Here is a 24,776-nt window from a genome sequence, read left to right as displayed (position 1 = left end):
AAAGAGGCAGAAAACTTGGCAGTGTCTACCTGACTGTGGAAGCATCACAAAGCCCTCTAGCTAGGCTTTCTTGGATGAAGTATTCGATGAACAGTTGTTACCATTTATAGGATGTGCAGATACTCTTCTCAAACACATGAATTCAGTGATCTTCACAAGAATCGTATGACATAGGTGTTATCAGTTACTCCCATTTTGCAGGTGAGGAAACTGACTAATAAGAGATTAATAACTTGCATAAGGTTACATACCACACACATAGGAGCTGGAACTTTGTTCCTGGCATTCTGGTTTGAGTAGATTGTTTGAATGCTGTTCCATATTGAGACCATCTTATGTTTGTAGATCTCAAATTTTAAGAGGCATCAGAAACACGTGGGGACTTTATTTATTTAAAAATCTTTTTTATTTTTTAATTACAGTTAACATACAATATTATATTAGTTTCAGGTGCACAATCCAGTGATTAGGCATTATATACTGTACTAAGTGATCATCCTGATAAAACTTGTACCCATCTAACACATACATAATTATTAGAATATTGACTGTATTTCTCTATTGTACTTCATATCCCCATGCCTAATCTGTAACAACCAATTTGTACTTTTTAATCCCTTTATCTTTTCATTCATCCCCCCAAATCCCCTCCCATCTGGCAACCATCAAAATGTTCTCTGTATCTATGAGTCTGTTTCTGTTTTGCTTGTTTATTTTGTTTTTCAGATTCAATTATTGATAGATATGTATTTATTGTCATTTTATTGTTCATAATATTTATCTTTATTTTTTATTCTTCTTAAAGAAGACTAACCCTTTAATATTTTATATAATGCTTGTTTGGTGGTGATGAACACCTTTAACTTTTTTTGTCTGGAAAGCTCTTCATATATCCTTTGATTCTAAATGATAGCTTTGCTGCGTAGAGCAATCTTGTTTGTAGGTTATTACTTTTCATCACTTTGAATATTTCTTTTTCTTTTTTTTCTTTTTTTAAATTTTTCTGAAGCTGGAAACGGGGAGGCAGTCAGACAGACTCCCGCATGCGCCCGACTGGGATCCACCTGGCACACCCACCAGGGGGCGATGCTCTGCCCATCCAGGGCGTCTCTCTGTCGCGACCAGAGCCATTCTAGCCATTCTGGCCAAGGAGCCATCCCCAGCGCCTGGGCCATCTTTTTGCTCCAATGGAGCCTCGGCTGTGGGAGGGGAAGAGAGAGACAGAGAGGAAGGAGGGGGGGTGGGTGGAGAAGCAGATGGGCGCTTCTCCTGTGTGCCCTGGCCGGGAATCGAACCCGGGACTCCTGCACGCCAGGCCAACGCTCTACCACTGAGCCAACCGGCCAGGGCCACTTTGAATATTTCTTGCCACTCCCCTCTGGCCTGCTAAATTTCTTTTGAGAAATCAGCTGACAGTCTTATTGGAGCTCTTTTGTAGGTAACTAACTGCTTTTCTCTTGCTGCTTTTCTACTTTAATAAAAAGATGCTATCACCTGAGTTAACTTCCCTTAGTTTTTCCTTTCCATCATACTTCCACTTCTTCACCTGTCCTGTGAGATGAACAAAACCTCTTCCTTAACTTTATCTCCTTTCAACTCTCTGAGATATTTCTTTCTTTCCTTATTATTTTGTACCTTTAATCAATCAATCAAGTCACAAGTTGGGTGGGGTCTCAGGGAATCAACAGGGTGAGGCTAATAGTGTGAGCCAGGTTGATGGAGACTCAAATATGGTGCCTGCCTGCTGGCTCTGGTGAATGGGGGTTTGGCTGTTTCAGAAAAGAAACAATGGCCTCTGCCAGTGCTTTTCTCTGGAAGAAAGCTGCACCCCCGCCCCGCCAGCTCTTGCCTTGTTGCTAACAATCCAGTTCCTCTTTATTTGTCCCTGGTTCATTTCAGGTTGCTGCCCCAGGGCTGGAGCTCAGACAAGTCAGTCTGAGTAAATCCATGCATGGGCCCTTTAAGAGGAGATGCCTGGAATTCTGGAGGTCCTCTGGCTCCCTCAGCCTCAATCCTCATGGTTTTTACACCAGAAGTTATGGGGACTACACTTCCTGGCATTGGAACTCTGGGCTGAGGTGCCTGGTGTGCGGATGGGACCCCTTCGCTCCTCAGGGGGAACCTTCTCAGTTAAGATATTCCTCCCAGCTTTAAACTGTCAAACGTGGGTGTGGGGCCAAGCCTGTTCCACATCTCTGCCCTTCCTACTAGTCTTGATGGGGCTTCTTTAATTCCCCAACTGTAGGTCTTCCATTCAGCTAGAGTTCAGGCGGTTCTCAATGATGGTTGTTCTGTGGCTTAGTTGTAATTTTGATGTGGTTGTGGGAGGATTTGAGTACTGTTTCCTTATGACACCTTCTGTCTTGACTGGAAGTCTTTGGAGACTTTATTAAAATACAGAAACATGGGCCCAATCTCAGGGAACCATTGTTTTGGCCCAGGTATCTGCATATTTTCCTGGCTTTTGGGGAGATTCTTATGACTCTCCAAGTTTAAGGAGCATTACTTTTATCTGGGAGTCACATTACCTTGGAAGGCAATATATTCTCTTCCAAACAATAGTGACAGTGAAGTTTAGTCAGGACTGAATTGAGAAACTAATAGGAGAACTTTCATAAAAGCACCTGTCAAATCACTGACTCTCTGGTTGACCAGAAACTCCTAAGTAGGTAATTATAATAAATACCCTGGTCCTCAGCTACACCTGCCTGAGAAATAATATTGATTGCTGTAGGAGATAGCATGGTTTGGTGGCCTATAGGGTTTCAACAAAAATGATCTTAGTTCAAATTTTGTGTGTGCAGTTTATACTTTGTAGTATACTGATTTTCACCTAACTTTTTTGGATCACAAATTCTCCTCAGAAAAGTACAAGTAAAAATTTTTTTAATCATCCATGAAGAAAAAATGAAATAGTTCATCTGAGGCTTGAAGGTGTGCATTCCACTTTAGTTGCATTCTTTAAGAAGAGAGCAGAAATCTCACATGACTTTAAAGTCCAGAGCATTTGTTTTCGATGATAAAATATGCATTAGTTTTAATTCTCCTGCTGCTATAATATTCAGTCATTGTAACCTTACAGAAAGAAATTTTCTTGTATAGATTTTAATGGTTATCTCTCAAACTGCCAGATGGTTTCATCAACAACTTAAGAAATTTATGAAATTAATCCCTTCTAAACGTCACATTTAATTCTATTTTGGTGGTTTCAAACCACAGCTTTCATTTGAATTCTGAGAAAATTAGAGAATGATTTTCTTCATAAACTCCAAAATGCTGTTTTGCTTGCCTCTTTTGAGCAGCGCCTGATATAGCTACAAAGGAATAAACAAGTCTGGCGCACAATTTTACATTAGGCTCCATGAGATTTCATTTTTCTTCATAATCTTAATAACTGAAACAGACTAGAAGAGAGTTCAGTGGGAAGGGTGGTATTTTTTTTTTTCATATTGGGTATTGTGTTTTACATATTTCTTCTTTATCCTTTTTCGTTGGACTGGTTTTCATTAGAATTCATCAACTAAGAAGTAAGAAGGCATTAGGAAAGTTCACATTTCCCCAGTGCCGTCCCACCTTGGCTTCATCACAGAAGTCACTTCAATTTCATTTCAATTAGATCAAGGATTTTAGGTCTGCATTCTAGTGGCCCAAGAGATATGTTCAGGTCTAAGGCAGACCCTGGCCCTATGCCATTCACACACAGATCCTTATTGTGAAAGGAGTTTTCATTCTAAATTATTATATAAATTTTCCAAATGGGGTTTATTGCTCCTTTTATATTATAAATGGCTCCTAGCCACCATCAGTTGTTGTGTTTATTTAGGAGAAATAGGCTTCTTAATTCAGACTTGGAAAATAAAGACTGAGTCCCAATCTTTTATCTGTATTAATGACTTAATACCTATGAAACCTTGATTAAGTAAGGCTACATCCCTTTATTCAATTGTAGAGAGCCATATAATTTACAACATTTTGTTAAGAATTACAATTTGCCAAATGTGGTAAGAGTTAATTGTTAACTAGGCATCTAGAGTCCAGAATCCTCACTGGAGTTGGAGTTATGAACAAATCCTGGATCAGTCACTGGGGTTGAATGGGTAGGGCATTGATTAAATGATCACTTGCTGTAATGAATTATATCATCAGTGTGAGGTTTAATTACAGAACCAGCACTCAGTGTATTGACTATGCATTTATATTACCTTCTTCCCACCACTGATGGACTCCATCACATTCCCCGAAATGGCTCCTCTAAACCTTCTTATTCAAGCTTCTTCTCTCCTGCCTTTCTCTAGTTTAATGAAAAGACAAGATCACCTGAGTTGACTTCCTCAAAGTTTTTCCTCTTCATCATACTTATACTTCTTCATCTGTCCTCTGAGGTGAACACCACAAGCTCTTCCTTAACTTTATCTTCTTTCAACTCTCTGGGACATTTCTTTATTTTTTTCTTATTTTATACCTTTAATCAATCAATCCATCTTTTTCTCTCTCTTTTACTCTCTGTCTCTCCAGTTTCTCTCCTACTTTAAAATACTCTTATATTTTCCCCTATTTTATAAAAATGGAAAATAAAAGATGCTTTTCTTTACCCTCAAACTCTTTTTATTTCATCCCCTAGTAACATACTCTTTGGCACAGTAGTCTCTGCCCTGGCCCTTCTGACTTTCCATCTCCCCTTTGTTGACTTGCTGCATGCTGACACTGGTTCCATGATACACAGCCTCTTCTCTCATTGATCATAGATAAACTCTTTGACACAACTTTTTTTTTCTCTCTCTCTCTCTTTTATTTATTTATTTTTTTTACAGAGATAGAGTCACAGAGAGGGATAGATAGGGACAGACAGGAATGGAGAGAGATAAGAAGAATCAATCATCAGTTTTTTGTTGTGACACCTTAGTTGTTCATTGATTGCTTTCTCATACGTGCCTTGACTGTGGGCCTTCAGCAGACTGAGTAACCCCTTGCTCATGCCACTGACCTTGGGCCCAAGCTGGTGAGCCTTGCTCAAACCAGATGAGCCCGTGCTCAAGCTGGTGACCTCGGAGTCTCGAACCTGGGTCCTCCGCATCCCAGTCCGATGCTCTATCCACTGAGCCACCGCCTGGACAGGTTCGACACAACATTTTAGTCTTCATTTTCCTCTACCTCCTCTTCCTAATCCCTCACTACCAGCAGTTCCAGGATGGTTGACACTTCCTTCTTTTAGAAACTCTTCCTTTATTCCTTTCATGATACTGGTTTTCCTATATCTTTAGTCATGGCTGCTTTGTGTTTCTTATGCCTTCCAAATGCTTGCCTTTCCATGAATTTTTTTTTTCTTTTTTGACATTGCAACAAAAGTTTATGTCTCACTCACCCTATATGGCCATCACGGATTAGCTGGAGCTTCTGTTTCTCATGGTTAGTCATGGACACAAGCTGGCAGAAAGAGGATTCACCTCAAAGCATACATCCAAAATTTCCAAGGTAAAGGCACAAGAATGTAGTAAACCACCAAATGGTGCTTAAAACTTCTTACCTACAAAAGACTCAAATTATTTTTTGAACATCTCACTGGTCAAAGTCTGTCATATGGTTAAGCCAAACTTCTGAGTGCAGTCCTGTTTATAGCTTAAGAAAGGCAATGGGAATGTTCAATCAATGGTCCTAGTAACTGTAACACAAAATTGAGAGAAGCATTATATTTTGGGAGTATCCAATCTCCATTTATGGCTAAGTTTGTTGAAACTATATGCTCCACAAGGGATCTTATTACATAGTATCAATATATAGTATATATGTAGGAAACTTGCTGAGTTAAATTGAGGGTGCTGTGAATCACTTTTAAAATTGTGGATATAGACCCAGAAATAAAAAAAGTACAACTCTTTGCTATAAAATATGTTTCCTTTGTATTTACTCTCATAATGTATAATATGTAAATGTAACCAGAAGGTGCAAGAAGAAATAAACAAAATAGGTCTAGTGAACTTCCTTTAGCAAAATAATTCAAAGAGGCCCTGGCCGGTTGGCTCAGTGGTAGAGCATCAGCCTGGCGTGCAGAAGTCTCGGGTTCGATTTCCGGCCAGGGCACACAGGAGAAGCACCCATCTGCTTCTCCACCCCTCCCCATCTCCTTCCTCTCTTGTCTCTCTCTTCCCCTCCTGCAGCCGAGGCTCCACTGGAGCAAAGATGGCCCCAGTGCTGGGGATGGCTCCTCGGCCTCTGCCCCAGGTGCTAGAGTGGCTCTGGTAGCAACAGAGCGACGCCCAGGAGGGGCAGAGCATCGCCCCCTGGTGGGCATTCTGGGTGGATCCCGGTCGGGCGCTTGTGGGAGTCTGACTGTCTCTCCCCGTTTCCAGCTTCAGAAAAATACAAAAAAAAATTAATAATAATAATTCAAAGATATTGTGAAATTGGCCAATGTGGATATTAGTCGTCTAGACCTTTATTGCTTTTATCTTAGGTTCTATCCTCAGCAGTGTTTTGTTTTCACATTTGATCTTAACACTCTCTTGTCAACATTCTTTGCTTGAAAGGAGCTGAGAAGGCAGCAGAAGGAAGTGACACTCAGCACTTGATTCACTGTGCTTATCATATTGTACATGGATGTTTTCTGATTCTATCCTCACTTCCACCTGGTTGCTTTTTTCTTTTTTCTTTTCCTGGCCTCAGTTAACTGCCAAAGAAGTATTAGAATATATGGTATGTGGTACATACCATACATACATAATCTATGTACACTATAGTAATAAGCACATTTCAGACTCAGTTGATTATTTTTAAAATTGAGGAAATACCAGGTTATAGTAAACTTTCATAATCACCTCAAGTTCTCTGGAATAAAGTGGGAATAAATTAAGTCAAATAAAGCTCTTAGGTCTATAAATGAATACATTAGTGGCGTGAACTCTGAGCTGAGTCTTACTGGAAGTTGGATATGCAGATCCTATGCTCTTCTTTTAAATAAAAATAAGGATTTGGATAGAAGAATCAAGCGTGGGATGAGCAGAGATGTCTCAACAAGAATGTGGAGCATGACTGAGTATTGTAAGAAAATTTAGCAGATAGAAAGGGAACTGGGTCAGAAGACATTTATGCTGATTGAGAGAAAGGTGGGAAAGTTATTTGAAAAGAAAAAACAACTCCCCCCACACACACATTATTTATTTTTTCCCTTTTTTACTGGCCATTGATATTTCCCCCCACAATTTAGAGCAGTGCACTAAATGGTAGGCCTGTCTCTCTATCTCTCTTCCTCTTACTCAGTTACCCTTTGGCCTTACCTATGGGTAATTTATTGTAAAAAATACCTTACCCTGTTAATAAAGCCAACTAAATTACTTTAGTCTGCAAAGAAAATCTTTAGATATTTCTTTTAGCTTTCGTTCTTCATAAAAACTACTCTTTTAAAGAGGATTTAGGGAATGGCTTTTTCATTCCTTGAATAACTTTCATCTTATCAAAATTTTGTGATCATCATCATAATTATTATTAATTAGTTCTTTTTTAATTATTTATTATGTAGTAGCTTATAGCCCATGTCTTTTCACATCTATTATGGTGTAACCTCAAACTTGGTTTCTCTGTTCTTTATCTTAAAGTTAGTAGTAATACAGTCAGTACAACATCTCTAATTTTGATATGAAAATCAGTTTGATTTTCTTTTCAAACACAGTAAGAATGATTTAGATTGAACGAAAGGAGAAATTTATTTTTTACCTGAAATAACTTCTGTAGTCATCATACCTCACCAATTGAATGGCTTTCTATTCAGCAGAATCATTTATGTACAAACATTAATTTCACTATAAAATTACAATAGTTTCCAGTTATAAAATTGGGTTCACAAGTTTGCATGTTTTTCTTGCAAACACAATTTTTTTTCAGTTTGACTTCTGAAACAGTGGGCCATTTCTAAAAAGGTCAGCTCTTTGATGAATGAACTGCTTTATAATTTAATTTCTCCTTCCCTTTGAAGTTAAAAAAATTAAAGCAATATAAAATTGATTTAGCTGAGAATGATTGACTCTCATGTGCTAGTCAAAAATGGAAGGCTTGGACGTGCCTGGTGGATCCCGGTCGGGCGCATGCGGGAGTCTGTCTGACTGTCTCTCCCCGTTTCCAGCTTCAGAAAAATACAAAAAAAAAAAAAAAAATGGAAGGCTCTGGAAATGTGCCTCTTTTAACTTTTGCTTATTTCCCAAAGGATACACCTGATATCTACCTATGCTATTGTGGATTAGCAAAGGAGACTCATATGTTAGCCAAACAAAAAGCTGTCAGAAATAGCTGTCATAGTGTTAAACCCAATCCAGAGGGACCCAAAACATTGAAGACATGAACAAGGTCTGTCGATTACACACCAAAGCTTTATTGTCTAGCTTGGCCAAGCGGCAGCAACTCTGACAGAAATCTGAGGGAGAGCGCGCCGGCCCTTTGTTTTACCTAGTTTTCATAGTTTTGTAAGTGGGAAGTACAGAAGCAAAAATTGTAATTAGAAGCCCTTTACCACTATTGGTGATAGTCATATGTCCTTTAACATGATAGGACCATGTTCAGTTTGCAAGCCATACATCATTTTGGAGAAAACAAAATTTACAAATCAACACAATGGTAGAAATATGTCTCTTTACATATTAAAAGGCATTCCTATATTTTCTAGTGTTCATCCGCCATCTCTCTGTCCAGAGTCACCCGTATTAACCACACGCATTTACATAGGAGAGGTAGTTTCCGTGGGGACAAACGCTCGCAAATGGCTCATTGCTATAAGAAAAGGTTTATTTTGGCTTTTCTCTCCCTGTACCTGGCTAGCCATTCACCCCTTTCCCCACAGGCATGGTGGAATGTCTGGGAATCCATGTTTTCCTCCCCTTTGCATTTACAATACAATGCCAAGGGCCATCCTGGTTATGCCAATCACACAGTACAGGGACTATTCTCACAATTTCTCTTCACACTTTAACCCAAATTAATAAAATGTTCTTCAAGTCTCCCAAAATATTAATATTAATTCTGTAGCTTTTGGTACTTTACAACTCCTGCGGGTGAAGTGGAGCAGTGGCTCCTCAATAGAATGTACTTGTTCTAAATAATGGAAATTGACAGCATCATAAGATCAAGAAGTGGACGAATGGTTAGTAAATCAAAAGAAGGAATTTGAGGAACTAGAGTCTCTCTTTGATCATCCTGCAATGAAAATGAAAAAAAAATAGATTAAAACTATTTCTTTCCCTTCTTTTTTCTTGGGTGTGTTCATTTAAGTGTTAGTGAGAGTGGAGAGAAATATTGCTTGTTAGTGTATTGTGCATGGAAAGTCAATTTTTCTTTTTCAGCCATATGGGAAGTAAATCAGATTGTGTCACTTCACTTAGAGTGAGAAAGCTATGAAAAAAACATCGTCACACACAAGGCTTTTCAATTCCATCAATTCTTGATGTCACATTGGGTAATATGTCATTGTAGGGTGGTCTCAAAATAAAATGATGTCTGTACTTCATATCTTTTCTTTGACCTATGGAAGATTTGGAAATGCTGGCTTGATGAATTAGGCTAACCTAGATCTCAAAATACACCATATTGCTAAATCTAGTATGTGATAATACAGTTTTGTCCTATTCTGAAGTATTAGTTTAATGCTGTATTAACAACGGAATGGATTGCTTTCAGTACAAAAATTATAACTCAAATGAGTTTTGGCGTTTGTCGTTATAATTTTAGTAGCTATCAATATATTCCAAGAAAGAAGCTGTCATTTGAATGTTTTTAAAACCCTTCCTTTGTGTAGATTTTGTCTAATTAGGCTTTCTTTTTAGTCTGTCCTCAATGGGGCATTGTTTGAGTTCTAAATACCTCAAGTGTATATAGTTTTGCAAGTAGTCCATGAACTCCACTACTACCTAAGCTATGCCCTTAAAGAAATAATTGTCTTTTTCAATCACATTCAAATAAACATTTTTGGTTCTTAGTGCAACCTGATTCTGCTTATGTAGCATGCAAAATTCAAGGGATCAAATCACCAGCAATTTGCTTCCCCAAGTTGCTTTCCTAAATCAGCTTTTAAATAGATTTATGTTGCCTGTGGATATAAAGCAATAGAGTAAAACTAAACCTTCCTGATTTCCAAATCAGCATTTAAAGAGCTATAATTCATATTTAATGAAGAAAAACAGCTAAATAAGCATCCACAAGCATTTAACTGGAGACTTCATGCTTATAAAGTTTTTATCCCCTGAAAAACCCCCTTTACCGTATCTTTTTATTATACTTTGATGCAAAATGCTAAAAGGAAGTTGGATATTGTTAGAATGCTATTAAATTATAAGAGAACAAATATTAGGAATAAATTTAAACTCAGTTAACTAGGAAAGATTGGCAATTTTCCTAATTTGTGCTCAACATTTTAGATTCCAGAAAGAATGTTTATTACCAACAAAACATGAAACAATATTGAGGCCAGATGTCTCTGACCTTTTGTGTAAGAATAAAGCACTTTCTGTTTCAAGGCTGGGCAGCCTGTTTATAAATAGCTACATGTGGTGAAGCTGACTTTGTTTTACCTGTGAAATTGGGTTTGGCCATTTCCCCTGAACTAAAGATGGGAGGTGAGAGCTACTTGCCTGAAGGCAAACTATAAAATTGATAGCATACTGAATGTATATCTGGTATTTGTTTTTGCTCAAGTATATATGCCTTGAATCTTCATCATTAAAAAAGATTCCCTCTCAATGTCAAAGCCAAGATCGGGACTAGCTGACATGAAAGAATACACTGTTCAAGAATTTAAGATATTTTTCATTGGTAACAGGTCTCAATTTTGCTTCACATTGGTCTTATTTTCTAAGCCAGTCTAGTATTGAAGGGGAATTTTGAGACATGTTTAGCAAGTACAAAAAAATCAAGAATATTACTTTAAAAAGACACTAAGATTTCAGCATGTATATTTTGCCAACCACTTACCACTACACTTAGGAAGGCACCCTCCTTCTTCCAGCCATGATCAATGTCTTTCACATTTTAATATTCTAGGCAAATAAAATGCCAACACTAGCTTCAGGCAAAAAAGTTGCTAAAAAATTTAAAAAGTCCTACTAACATCAAAGACATTGATTGAGCTTTTACTTATATCTCCAGCTCTTTATTGTCATCACATAAGGAAAATTTTGTCTAATCACTTGGAAAAAAGAAGAAAAGTAGCTTAAGTATTTATTTGTATTTCAAACTTCTGAAATATACTTGCCTTTCCAGTAAGGACAGCAGGACCTATGGCAAGTTTCCTTTCTTTTCTGTCTGTGGCCCAGTTGAGATCAGTGCCCAAAGACTAGGTGGTCCTGAAGAAATCTGCATATATTCGGGAATAAAATTTAAACTGACTACTGACTCTAACTCCCATGCAAAAGGAGGATGACTGTGAATTTCTTCTGCATTAAATAAAGTGCCCTATTGATTTCTGGAGTGAAATATAAGTAGTACCCAATGGACTGATGTTTTAATGCAGCAAAGCAAATTCAATGAATTGTCCAATTCTCCAAGGCCCTTTAGAAAACTACCCAGAGCATGGTTGTAATGGAAAAATGGCACAAGGAAATTGAGTACAGGGTCTCCCAGTACTCATCCATTAAGGCCATGGCATCTGAATCATTGCCTCAGGATTATGTATAGCCCTAATAAAAGAGTTTAAAATTGGAGTGGGGTCTAGAATTCAGGCCATGGATTTTTTTGTGTGTAGAATGACTCACTCTGTATCTGAAGGACATCTCTATCTATTGACCTGTTGATTGGTTTATGAAGATGAAAGAATCCTGTTTAGTGTCAAAATCCTCAATAGAGATTATTCCCATACTCTGTCACTGTTGAAAATATACACAGGACACGTTAAAGATCAATTAGCTTTGGCCAGTCAGCTTTGGTGTGTCTGGTTAACATTTGTGAGCTTACCTTCCAAGAACTTAGCACTCATCATTAGCTTGAGCTGGACCCTTCATATGAATGGAATGGATACAATTCTAATAATACTAGAGTGCATTAATATGATTTAGCTTTCCCATGAAATAGCATTTTAAAAATAGAAAAGGTAGTATAAAATTGATTGAATAATGCATGTATATCTGGGGTATTGATACAGCTTGAATAATATATGCTATTTATATCCTGAATCTCATTATGAAAACTATATATGTTTATTATAGAAATTTGGAATTTGTGAAAAAATTACAAAGTGAAAACTCTTACTGTATAAATTGTTTTCTATATATCAAAAATATATAGATTACAATATATTGATTTTTCCTTCTATTTTTATATGTTAAAAGTACATTTCTGCTGTACTATTTTTAATTGCTTTATTAAACTCTATACTGATATAATATGAGTTATTTAATCAGTTCATTAATTATAGACATTTAGATTATTTCCAAATTTATATCATAATAAAATGCTGACATAGAAATAATCCTTTATAGAAATTTTTGTTCAATTTCTGTTATTTCCTCTGGATAATATTTAAGAATGTAAGTATTGTAACACCTAAGTAGTTCATTATAATGATTCTTATATATATTGCCAAACTGCCTTCCATAAAGGTCATACCAATTTTTATTTCCACAAACATTATTAGAATTTGTTTCCTCCTACTATAGCCAACATTAAGAATTCCTATTTTAAAGACATTGGCCAATTAATAGACAAGGAAATTCGATTTCATTTTTAAATTTGTACATTTGATTACTTAAAGTGTTGAATGTTTTTCTCATGCTAGTCAGCAATTTACACATATTTTTTGGTATACTGTCTGCTTCTCTCATCTGCCCATAGGGTGTTTATTCTTATTGATTTTAAGAATTCTTTATAAATAATGTCAATACATATTTTAGTCATATGTGTTAAAATATTTCTTTTATCAATTTGTGGTTTAGGAAGAGGCATTTTCCAACAGGTTTTCTTTTCTATATTTTATTTAATGGTAATCTTTAAATGGGTAGGTACAGTGACATGGCATTTGGGAAGGGCAGTCAAGGAGTGTGCCGGATGTGGAAGAAGAGTAGAGAGAGGAGAGGCAGCAGGAAGACCAGAGTTCATGTGTGTACATTGTGAACTCGGATACAAAGGTCAAGAATTTACTGTATGTTCTTATATAAACATTAAGAACTTTTTTTTTCTTCCACAAACAGTAATTTGTGGTGGGACAGACTAATAGGCAAGTACTGATAGATCAGGTTAAGGTGAATAAGCTATTCCATGTGATTAAGATGACAATTAACTCTTAAATTCATTATGTTTCCACATGGCTAAAGTTGTAATTTTCTAGTGACCTTTAAAAGTGGGTGCACTTTCAGTGAAGATTTTTTAGAGAGATTTACTCAAAGAAGCCCGTCCAATGGGGATTGGGGTGAGTGTGTGGTTGTAACACTAGCTTATTGGATGCCATGTCCTGGGATGACAGCATCAATAATGATCAGATTACTAAAGATGGTGCCTGACTTTGACCACCTATATTGTCTGTCTGTCTGTCTCGTATGTATTAAGGAGTTGTTTTTCTCCAGAGCTGTTCTGACTCTAGCTGAAAAAAAACTTGTCCCCTCCTGGGAGCCTTGTTTATTTACTTTCACTGTCTTATCCATTATTCCAAGGACTTTAAAACCATTAGGGAGATGGATATTGCATGTTCTCCCATGGCAAACAAATTAATTCTAATCAAGAGGATGTCACTTTATATTCTGTTCTATGAGGGCTGGAATGTTGAACTGACATCACTGACAGCTTTCACAGTGCATCATTTAAGATAATGGATAAAATGAAGCATTTTCTTGAAGCAGGGTTCATTTCTTAGCATGGCATGAATGCACTTACATCACTCATGTTAGCAATACAAATGTGTGGTCAAGGGGGGATATATTAATGGATATATTGTGATATTTTTAGAATACCTCTTTAGAAAATTTTAATCTTGTCTCACTTCCTTCTTATTCATAAATTGTAGCTGATTCCTTTTTTTGATCACAGCATGCGGTACTGAAAAAACATCCTGGTTAGGTTAAGGATGTACCATACACGGTTTTGTGAGGATGAACAGTAATAAAGCTTTGGAAAGTGCTTTGAAAAAATTGTAAAGCACTTCATAAATGTTTGGTGCAGTGATGATTATTTGCAGACAAAGGACAGCTTGGCCTTTGGTCCAACTTTTGAAAAAGTCTCTACTACTGACAGAGAATGAATGATAACTTTGATGAAGGTGAAGATGGACGATGAAAACCGCAGGACAGTGGAAGCATATCGGTTAAAATAATTAAACATGGACGAGGAAGATTTTTTTTTTGAGGGAAGTAGTGAGCAGGAAATTGGCTTGCTTTGCTTTTGCTTAGACACCTGTATAGACTCAATCACCATATGGAACCAAGAAGTGCACTGTTTTTAAAGTCGCCCCATTCATCATGCCCTTCCTTCATGCTGTTGAGCCAGCATGATGCAAAGGAAACGCCTGCACTGTAAGTCAAGAGAACTGAGTGTAAGTCTCGGGCATGCCCTGAACTGCATCAGTGGCACTGGAAAATCTACTGATTTCATCACTTTCTCCATGTAGGAAGGGCTATTTGAGAATATTAGCATTTTACAAAGGTGACCTATGTATATAGTGATGGCAAATAAATGATTTAAATGGTCTGTGAAACATATTATTTACTATTCTATGTGCATTACAGTAAATATAATTGCCATATTTTTCACTCCATAAGATGTACCTGACCATAAGATGCACCTAGGGTTTTAAGGGGGAAAATAAGAAAAAAATATTTTGAACCAAATGGTGTGTTAAAATATTTAATAAAATATATCACAGTAATATTTCAACAATGTAAACTCAACAGCAGTATTAACAACCATTAGCACTGTTATTAACAAATGAGAAGAGACTTTAATGTTCAAATACTCCTCTACTTGTCTGGGAACCCCAGGAACTCATCATCGCTAGTGTCAGAACTTAAGAAGCTCAGTTGCTCACAATTACTGGTATCACCTTCTTCACTATTTTCATATATGATACCATCTTCAGTGCCATCTAAGGCATTGTTAATGCCACATTTTTTGAATGACATTCCACGGTTTCATTCTTCACTGACTGCCATGATGTTTTCACCCATTCACAAACTTGAGTGATAATGGGTCTCTTCATTCATTCAGTTGGTGTCAGATCATGATTGCCAGCAGCCATCTATTTGTTCCACTCTTCTCACATAAAGACTTTATATGGTTTGTTGATGGAAATATTGTGAAGAGATTGCAACTGGCTGGTAAGACCCCCCAGGAATTACAGCTAGTTGAGTCTTCACTTATTTAAAGTTTTTTTTTTTTATTATTATGGATTTGCTAAAATGTGCTCTAAACTGGTCAAGCACTAATAGGGCAACAAGTGATGTCAGCACTTCACACAGAGCTCCAGCAGCTGCAGTGTAGCCCTCCACCCCTGCATCATGCCTCTCACATCTGCCCTCAATAATGTCAGATGAATGCGCCCACACAGTGTCGCTCGCTTTCCCTCCTGAGCTGCACGCAACTGTGGAAACCAGAACCAGGAGATCACTCACAGATACCAGGGTTCTGCATGTCCCCATGGCGGGTATGATTATGCTCCTGCTGGCGCTCATTCTACATATGTTTACTGACCTAGGGCCCCACAGCAGCTAAGAAAAATGAACATTCGCTCCATAAGATGCATGGGCATTTTCCCTCCACTTTTTGGGTGGGCAAAAGTGCATCTTATGGAGCAAAAAATACAGTACTATGTAAAACACATAATTTTATTAATGTTAATGCTAAGTGAAAAAACTGATAAATAAAAAATGTTTAGTAAATACTAGTACTGGTGAGATACAGATATGGCAAAAATAATGAAGAAAGGGCCTATGGGTAATGCTGGGCTAGATTATCTTTAATTTCATACTGAGCTCTAATATTTAAGCACATAATTTCTTAAGGGAGACAAGAAGGTCAGTGGCAACCTTTATAACACTGTATCTCTGTTTATATTTATAGGTTTCTGGACCAGATTAGGCTGTAGATGCTCCTCTGTGTGGCATCAATCATTCCAAAAGTTGCAATGACTTGAGACCATAATGAGCATAGCTGGCATGAGTCTCAATACGCATCAGAGACCAAGCAAGCAAAACAGAGAACTGGATACAGTGACAGGCCAGAGTCATGACAAACTTCACATGCACAGGGTGGTTCATGGGCTGCTGAACCTCATCTGGCCACTTTTGTCACATCCTCTCCATTGTATTATCCCTGCAGACAATGCTGCCTGGTACACTGTATGATTTCACTCATCCAGTGGTTTCTCAAAAGTCAAATCATCTCGTTCGCAGAAAAGCATATGTTAAAGCCATTCCATGATTCTGGCTTTGCCTTCTTGTATCGTTTTGATAGCCAACTAATTTTGAGAATCTCTATTCAAAGAAGGACTTCTTCAAACTTTTTGGGAACTACTTATAGGAGAATTTTGAGCAACTATGAGACTGAGTTAGAATATCCTGAGCATCTGATTGTACTGCCTTATTACTCAGTGGTGAGAAAAACTGTAAGACTGCATCGTCTCCCGCTGGATCTGTGAAAGAAATGAGTGGAGACACCAGCTGGGTTGCATCTATTCATCAATAGTAATCAAGTACTTTATAGAACTCTTAACAAAAGTAACAAAGGGGCTTGCAGCCAATACTTTTTGGGAAATAGAATTGTAATCGAACAAGTCCTTGTTTATTTTGCTCTTTCTATTGAATCTATCAGGACCAATAGCAGCAATTAATGCTGCAGGTTCTAGTTCAAATACCCTTTTAACATTTCTAAAATAGAGCATAGGCAGAACAAAAAGTAGGGGAAATGTATGAGTTTTTTCAGAATTAGAGCAGCTTATGCAGAGGCTCTGCCAGTGACCACGGTTGGAATGGTGGTAAGAGAATGACAGCAGTGCGTGGCAGTTCAGATACTCTGCTTGTGAGCAGTCAGACAACCTGCTAAGCATACAGTGGGATTAGTCATTTCTTGATTTTAGGAAAAGATAGCAAATGTTTCTGCTGTCAAGGAAAGCTCCTTCATAAACTGACAAGTTAAGTTCGCTGCTTTTGTCTATTTGGAACCTGGTCATGCTGGAAAGACCTTATAGTATGGTCATTAAGAGGCCTTGCAGTCAAATTGAGCACCCTTCAAAATTTGGCTCTACTTGTTAACAGTCATGTAGTCTGAGTTAAGTATATGTCCTTGATGCACTTGTAAGATGGGAATAATAAGAATATCTATGAGTGTCAAATGAAATAGAAGATGGTTCTTAAATACCAGTCTGAATCTTCTTAATCTATTTTTTTTTATTATGTGGTAGGTGGGAAGGCAGAGAGACAGACTCTTGCTAGTGCCCCAACCGGGATCCACCCTCAAACCCTCTCTGGGGCAATGTTCTGCCCATCTGGGGCTTGCTCTGCTGCTCAGTAACTGAGCTATTTTAGCACCTGGGGTGAGGCCATGGAGCCATCCTCAGTACTCAGGGCCAATTTGCTGGAGCCACTTGAGCCATGGCTGCAAGAAGGAAAAAGAGAGAGAGAGAGAGAGAGAGAGAGAGAAAGAAAGGAGGGGGGGAGAGATGAAGAAGCAGATGGTTGCTTCTCCTGTGTGCCCTGATCAGAAATTGAACCCAGGACTTCTATATACCAGGCTGATGCTCTACCACTGAGCAAATGGCCAGGGCCTTAATCTGTTTCTTATTCCAGCTGCTGGGCAGGTTTTGTGATGGTAACTTTTACTTCCTTATTTGGGGATTCTCTGATGCCTCAGACATGGAGAACTGATAGAACTTGCTGGATATCTGTAAAGCCAGTAGCTATGGCCACCATCACAGCTGCCTGGCCCATGCAGGTTCACATTTGATTCGGACAGATGGTAATGAAACAACGAAGCCACGAACTGGTGGGCCATTACATTTAATCTTAGCTTGCACCTGGTGGGCAAGAAATACACACAGTGGGAAAACACTTTCCATTCAGGGCTCACAAAGCCACTGACTTATCCTAGTTTTCCTAGAATCAAAGGTTTTACCTCACCAGCCTTATTCACCTCTGTTCCCCATCTCCTTCTCTCTGCACAAACTCTGCACAAACTGGCTTCTCCTCAGCACTCCACCATTTTGGCTGCCTCTCCTCGCAATGCTAATTTCAGAAACTGAGCGAGAGAAAGCCCCTGGTCTGCCCCATTTTATAGTGTAGAAATCAAAACCTTTAAGCCAATATACAAATAAGGAAATCTCTGATACAAATTCACTTATCTGAGGCATAATGGGATTCCTCATGAGAGTGTACCACCTCACATCATGCATTAGTCAAGGGTGTGGAGAAAAGCTTAGTTTTGAAAAGATCTTAGTATTAAAAGGGCGAGAAAGGCTTAGTTTACTAAGCCTTAGGCTATAATGACTATGGGCTTACAGCCTGTCTCCCACACCCAATGCAAATTATAAGTGAGTGAACATATACAGTGGTACCTTGATATACAAACAGACCAACATACTTTTTTTATGATATGAGCTGTGACTTGGTCTGTATTTATTTTGAGATCCGAGCAAAATTCCGAGATCTGAGTCGTGATTCAGAAAGCTGCCACTAGTTGGCTCGTTGGCACACGGGTCCAGTATCCACAGTTTGATATATGAGTTGACTGATCTATGAGCTCGGTTACAGAACAAATTAAATTTGTATCTCAAGGTACCACTGTATATCATATTTACAAACTTATTTGACCAATAGTATCCATCTGTGTAATCTAGGAATGAGATATAACAGAATACTATTGACAGTTTTATCCTCCATTTCAGGTTAATATTTAGTATATGGTAAAAGACAAGGGTAATGTTCTTTTCACCTCCCCCTTTAGATATTGAGTTTATTTAGCATCCTTTGTGTGGGTCAAATAAGTTTGCAAATATGATGTATATGTTTGTTCCCTTATAGTTTGCATTGGGTGTGGGGGACAGGCTGTAAGCAGGTAAGAGAAGGAAGCAGAGAGAAGGAGATGGGGAACAGAGGTCAATAAGGCTGGTGAGGTAAAACCTTTGATTCTAGGAAAACTTGGATAAGTCAGTGGCTTTGGGAGCCCTGAAAGGGAAGTGTTTTCCCACTGTGTGTATTTCTTGCCCACTGGGTGTGAGCTAGGATTAAAGCTAATGGCCCACCAGTTCTTGGCTTTGTTGTTTCATTACCACCTATCCGAATCAAATGCAAACCTGCATGGGCCAGGTGACTGTGATGGTGGCCGTGGCTACTGGCCATACACTTTGTTAAAAGGCTTTCTCTTTCCTATTGATATGCCTTGTCACCGGTGTAAAAAAAAATCCATTGGCCATGTACATGTGGGCCTATTGTGTTCCAGTGGTCTTAATGTTTAGCTTTTGCCAATACCACATTATCTTTTTTTTTATGTGTGTATGACAGAGACAGAGAGAAGAACAGACAGGCAGAAAGGGAGAGAGATGAGAAGCATCAATTCTTCATTGCGGCACCTTAGTTGTTCATTGATTGCTTTTTCATATGTACCTTTACTGGGGGAGGTAACCCCTTGCTCAAGCCAGCGACCTTGGGCTCAAGCTGGTGAACTGTGCTCAAACCAGATGAGCCCGAGCGCAAGCTGGCAACCTCAGAGTTTCGAACCTGGATCCTCTGCATCCCAGTCCGACGCTCTATCCATTACACCACCACCTGGTCAGGCCCAAATTGTCTTGATTGTTGTAGCTTATACTAAGTCCTGAAATCAGGTCTCCAACTTTGTTCTTTTTAAAATTTACTTCGGTTATTCCAGGACTTTTGCATTCCCATGTAAATTCGAATCAATTTGCTAATTTATATAAAATGTCTTCCAAATTTTTTATTAGATTGGCACTTTAAAACATTTTATGTAGGCATCTTTGTTTTTTTTTCTTATTGCATTTGAGTTGTATTCCCCCCTAGAAATCTCCTCTTTCAAGAACTCTAAATATATTTATTAATTTTTTTAGACATTTAATTTTGTTTTTTAAAGATATATATGTGTATCTATATTCTATTTTTTTTCTATGTGATCTGACTTAAGATACAGACATCTATAGGATGGGGCAAAGGTAGGTTTACAGTTGTAAGTACCTGAAACGCAGAATTTATTTTTGTTTTATTATGTATTGTATTAGTTTCTCTATGAACAACTGTAAAACTATTTTGCCTGCCCTGTATAGTTCATAAATATTACCTAGTTGTTTCCATATCTAGGAAAAAAATCCTCTTTTCTTTTTGAGTTGAAATATATCATCAACTAAGTTTTTTCTTATTTCTACTTTCTTTTATTTCTTAAGCATAGACTGGTTCCTAAATATTTAAAAGTTTGAAAATCATATGTAATTTATAATGGCCCTTTTTAATAAAATGTACTTAAGACTTATTATATATTTGTTTCATCACTAGTCTGCTTTACAGTTATAAACCTCCTAGTTTAGGAATGAAGACCGCATTGCTATTCAGCACAAAGTTTTCCATCCTGCTTGAATATGGATACACCTTAAGATTTATGCACTGATGTGGTATAACTTTTGTTACATGAAAAGCACCAATAATGGCAAGTCACTGCATAGCCTGGACTGATCACAAACTAATCACACATAGTATTTCTAGTTAATTAGTGTTTGCTGAAAGGTAAGGAATGGTTTATATGGGCATTTTGACTTAGTATACTGGGATGTTAGTTGTGAAAGGGAGAAAGAAAACTATAATTTCTAAGCCCTTAGAGTTGTGGGCACCATGCCAGGTACTGTAGTCACTTATTTTATTCTTACAACAAATCTATAAAATGGCAATATTTGCACCATTTCACAAATAACATTACAGGCCAAGAAATGCACATTAAGAAATAGCCTAAGGTCTAAAGAAGACCTTAGGTTAGACTGAAATTTGAAATCCATAGTTTTTATAATATTCTAGCTTCCTTAGAAGACATCTAGAACAACAGTTTAAAAACTATTATTAAAGAATTTGTTTGAAGATGCTTTCTTGCTCAGTTTTTTTGAAGTGAATTTCAGGACAGAAATTTATTTTCTGGATTCTTAGTCCTTTGTAATTTTTACATTGTCTATTTTACGAAGAAAATTACAGCATAGACACCCTGCCTGCCTTTTGAATGAAGCTTCATCATTTACCAGATATATGATCTTAGAAATCAATGAAATGGAAATATAAACAGAATCTACTTCTTAGGGGTATTGCAACTAAATATATGCAAAGATCTTGTGGATATAGTAAGTGCTTAGTAATGAGTATATTCTGCCCCTGAGGGTAACCTTCTGATCATGTTTTATCTTCTCTTTTATCAGTGTGAGGTCACAAGAACAAATCAGCTGTTACTCTTTAATACACTGATATGAATGTAGTTCTAATTATTAGCATTCCTATAGAATATTTTTTTATATTTTGTATGTTATTTTTTTTTTTCATTTTATTAAGGTTTGAAAGTGAAGAAATGGAAAGAATATGTAGAACTTACCCTGGGTTAGGTAAGCTCAGGGGAGCTATACCATAGTTTCTATGAAGATTCCAGGAACATCGGATGAATTCTGTGGTAAGCAGACTGTACTGTCACAAGTAGCCACTGGTTTTTGTCTTCTTTCCCCCTCCACTCCCCTCATTCTTTCTTCCTTTTCTCTTCCTTCTTTTCTTTCTCCTTGCTATTCCTCTCCCTCTCTATCTTCTTCTTTCTCTTTCAAAATAAAGGCCATTTGACCTGAATCATAAAGGTGAGCCAGCAAGCAGCAAATGTCCTGGGCAGCAGGTGGCTGGCTATATAAAGATGCGATTATTTGCTGCTATTACTGTGGCAGAACCGGCTGGAATGTATGGGCAGCAAACAGCGCCCGCAGCTCAACAGCTCAACACACAGCTCTATTCCCCTCTCATGTCAAATATCCATGGAGGCCGCTGTGGGCTCTGTTTCACCCCATCCTTACTCTTTGATCCAGGCACACAGAGCAAGCAGTCCTTCCCTGGAACAAAGGGAAAAAGGAGTGGTGAGTCATACCTTGGCATTAAATCTTCTTCCCAAGAGTGCCATAGGTCATTTATACTCCCATTTCCTAGGCTAAGGTGATTTCATGGCCATATAGCATCTCAAGGGTGTAAGAAAGTAGGTTATCCCTGGAAAGCAAACTGGAAACATTTGATGGAGAGGATGAATAAGCCCCACAATATTCATAGGCTAACACCCACTAAGAATGCTATCCGTGGGACCAAGAAGGGATGATCACATACTTCCGGTATAGTTGCAGAGGGACAGCAGCTGCTGTAAATTATGGACTTTATGCCCATTGTCCTTTGAATTGTTGCTGCACAGAAATGCTTGATCAGGTCTGCCAGATCTCCTGCTTTTCTTCCTCTTCCATTTCAAGAGAAGAAGCTGGAAATATATAGTGTTATATGAAGTATCTTTATATAAAAAATATTGGCTCATTGTTTATAAACAATGTGTGCATCAAAGAATATGCCCTAGACCCAAGTGGAGCACTCATACACTGCTCCTGAAGTTTGAATGGGAGGCAGGCAAAAGATGACATAGTAGGGAGACCATGACCTAAGAGGTAGGAGACCTGAGTGCTTGTCCTAGTAATATAACAAACTGCCTGTGTGACATTGAACGAATCACTGACCCCCTCTGTCCTCATCTATGACACAGTGGATTGTGCAAGATCCATAACCAAGCTAATTATTTCAGAATGGTTCCAGCAGTTTTAGGAGCAACCTGGGGTAATAGACAAAGTTATTTCTTCGTTCCTGGCACCTGATAGCAAAACATTGATGGAAATTTTAACATAATCCCTTTCTCCATGCTGCTAGGCACGGGGGGGGGGGGGGGGGGGGGGGGCAGAGGATCAGCCGTCTGAGAGGAGACTCAGATTGCGTGGATATGTAAATTACTCTAGAGACGACCTTAGTTATAGCTGACCTAGGACAACAAAATCTCTAAAGTCCCTTTTTACAGATGAATAGTAACACTGTAGAGTATCTTGAAAAATGGGGTAGTTAATAAATTAAGAGCTTCAACTCTGGCATTAGACAGATTTGGGTTTAAATTGTGTTTTGCTAGTTGCTAACTCTATGGCCTGATCTCATCACTCATCCTTCTCTGCATCAGTTTCCTCACTGATAAAATTGGAATGATAAATACAGTAATGGTATTTAGTTCATAGAGCTGATAGGAAAGTTAAATTAGATAATATACATAAGATACCTACTATTTAAAATATTTAAGCTCTTATTGCGACTTCTGTGCCCCAACTTCTTGCCCTAGACACTCTCTCCCACACGATGCTTCTGGAACGTAAGTATGTGATGCCACAGATTTCACTGAAATTAGGCCCAGTGTGTGGCAGAAGCAACTTCTGGGTTTACGACTTCCCAATTTTTTCTAATCAGATCTTATGTAAATATAGCTCTGTGCCTCTGGAATTCAGAACCTAGAAAAAGATGTCTTTGGGGGGATTCTTGTCTTGGACTTGTTTTTCCATCAACATTTCATTTTAAAAAGTATACCTATGCTAACTCGAAGGGAGTTTTATTGTGCTACAAGTCTGGTAAGAACCTGAAATAACTGCTTAGAGCTTTCAATAACATTGATGTAAATCCAATTGGCATAACTAAGGCCAGGAAAATTGTTCTTCCGACTCTTTGTCTCCAACTTAGAAGATTTGAAACAGGTTGGCCATTAGCAAAGTAAATATATCTTGAAATTTATTGAGTTTGTGTTTTTCTTGTGATGAATTTGATGATCTGTGGGTTCCCAGGCTAATTGGAATCATTTCAACTTCAAAGTACATTAGCCTTGATTTAAAGCTTTGAAGACCCTTCTGAAACTTAAGCCATGTTATTGCGTGTTTATCTATTTTATCATTGCAAGAATCAGAGCTGATCATTGCATAATTGAGTATTAAGAAAATAATTGAATATGTTATATCTATGATTCTAGGTAAACAATTTTTTCTGGAAAAGATTAATTGCATGTGTTAAATTATAGTTGAATAAAACCTCTTCAACTATCTGTTACATGTACCATATGATTCAGAAACTAACTTTAAAGATGACTTTGAGATCTTATTTATTTATTTTTATCATGAACACTCTACTCATCTGTTAAAACATTTGGCTTTTATTACACTAATTTTGTCTGTAGAGAAAACCTAGTTTGGTTTTCAAAGGCAAAATTAAGCTGCTTTTCCTCCAAGTAGTTTCTGTCATAAATGCTAGTTATTAAATTCAAAGGGAAGTACACTTTTTGGAATCAAGTTATATTTTAGTTCTAATTTTTTGGAGCTGTAGTACAGAAGACAAAATCTGTGTACATCTCTTTGTGGAGCTACCATATACTCTTTGAGAAAAAAAGCTTACTGCTTTTTCCTCTGAGTTTACAATTATACATGCTCATTATAAATATGTAGATGTATCACATTATCTTACCATAAAGAAATAATACTGTTGATATTTTGAAATATTACTATTTAAAATCTCTTCTCACGCACACAGCGGCATAAAAATTATATGCCAAATAATTCCAAATTACTTATAACAGATTGAACTGGGGCATTTTTATGTGGTCACATTTTATTCCTCATTTTCAAACATCTAGATTCCTAGTTACAAAAGACATTTGTTGGTGGAAACTGCAATTCTTGCTTAAATACTTAGGGATAAAAATTTAGTTGATCATGATACGAAGCGAAATAAGTAAATCAGAAAAAACCAGGAACTGTATTA

The sequence above is a fragment of the Saccopteryx leptura genome, chromosome 4, assembly GCF_036850995.1.
Source record: "Saccopteryx leptura isolate mSacLep1 chromosome 4, mSacLep1_pri_phased_curated, whole genome shotgun sequence".
Lineage (NCBI taxonomy): Eukaryota > Metazoa > Chordata > Mammalia > Chiroptera > Emballonuridae > Saccopteryx > Saccopteryx leptura.
Note: the sequence above shows the minus strand (reverse complement) of the source record.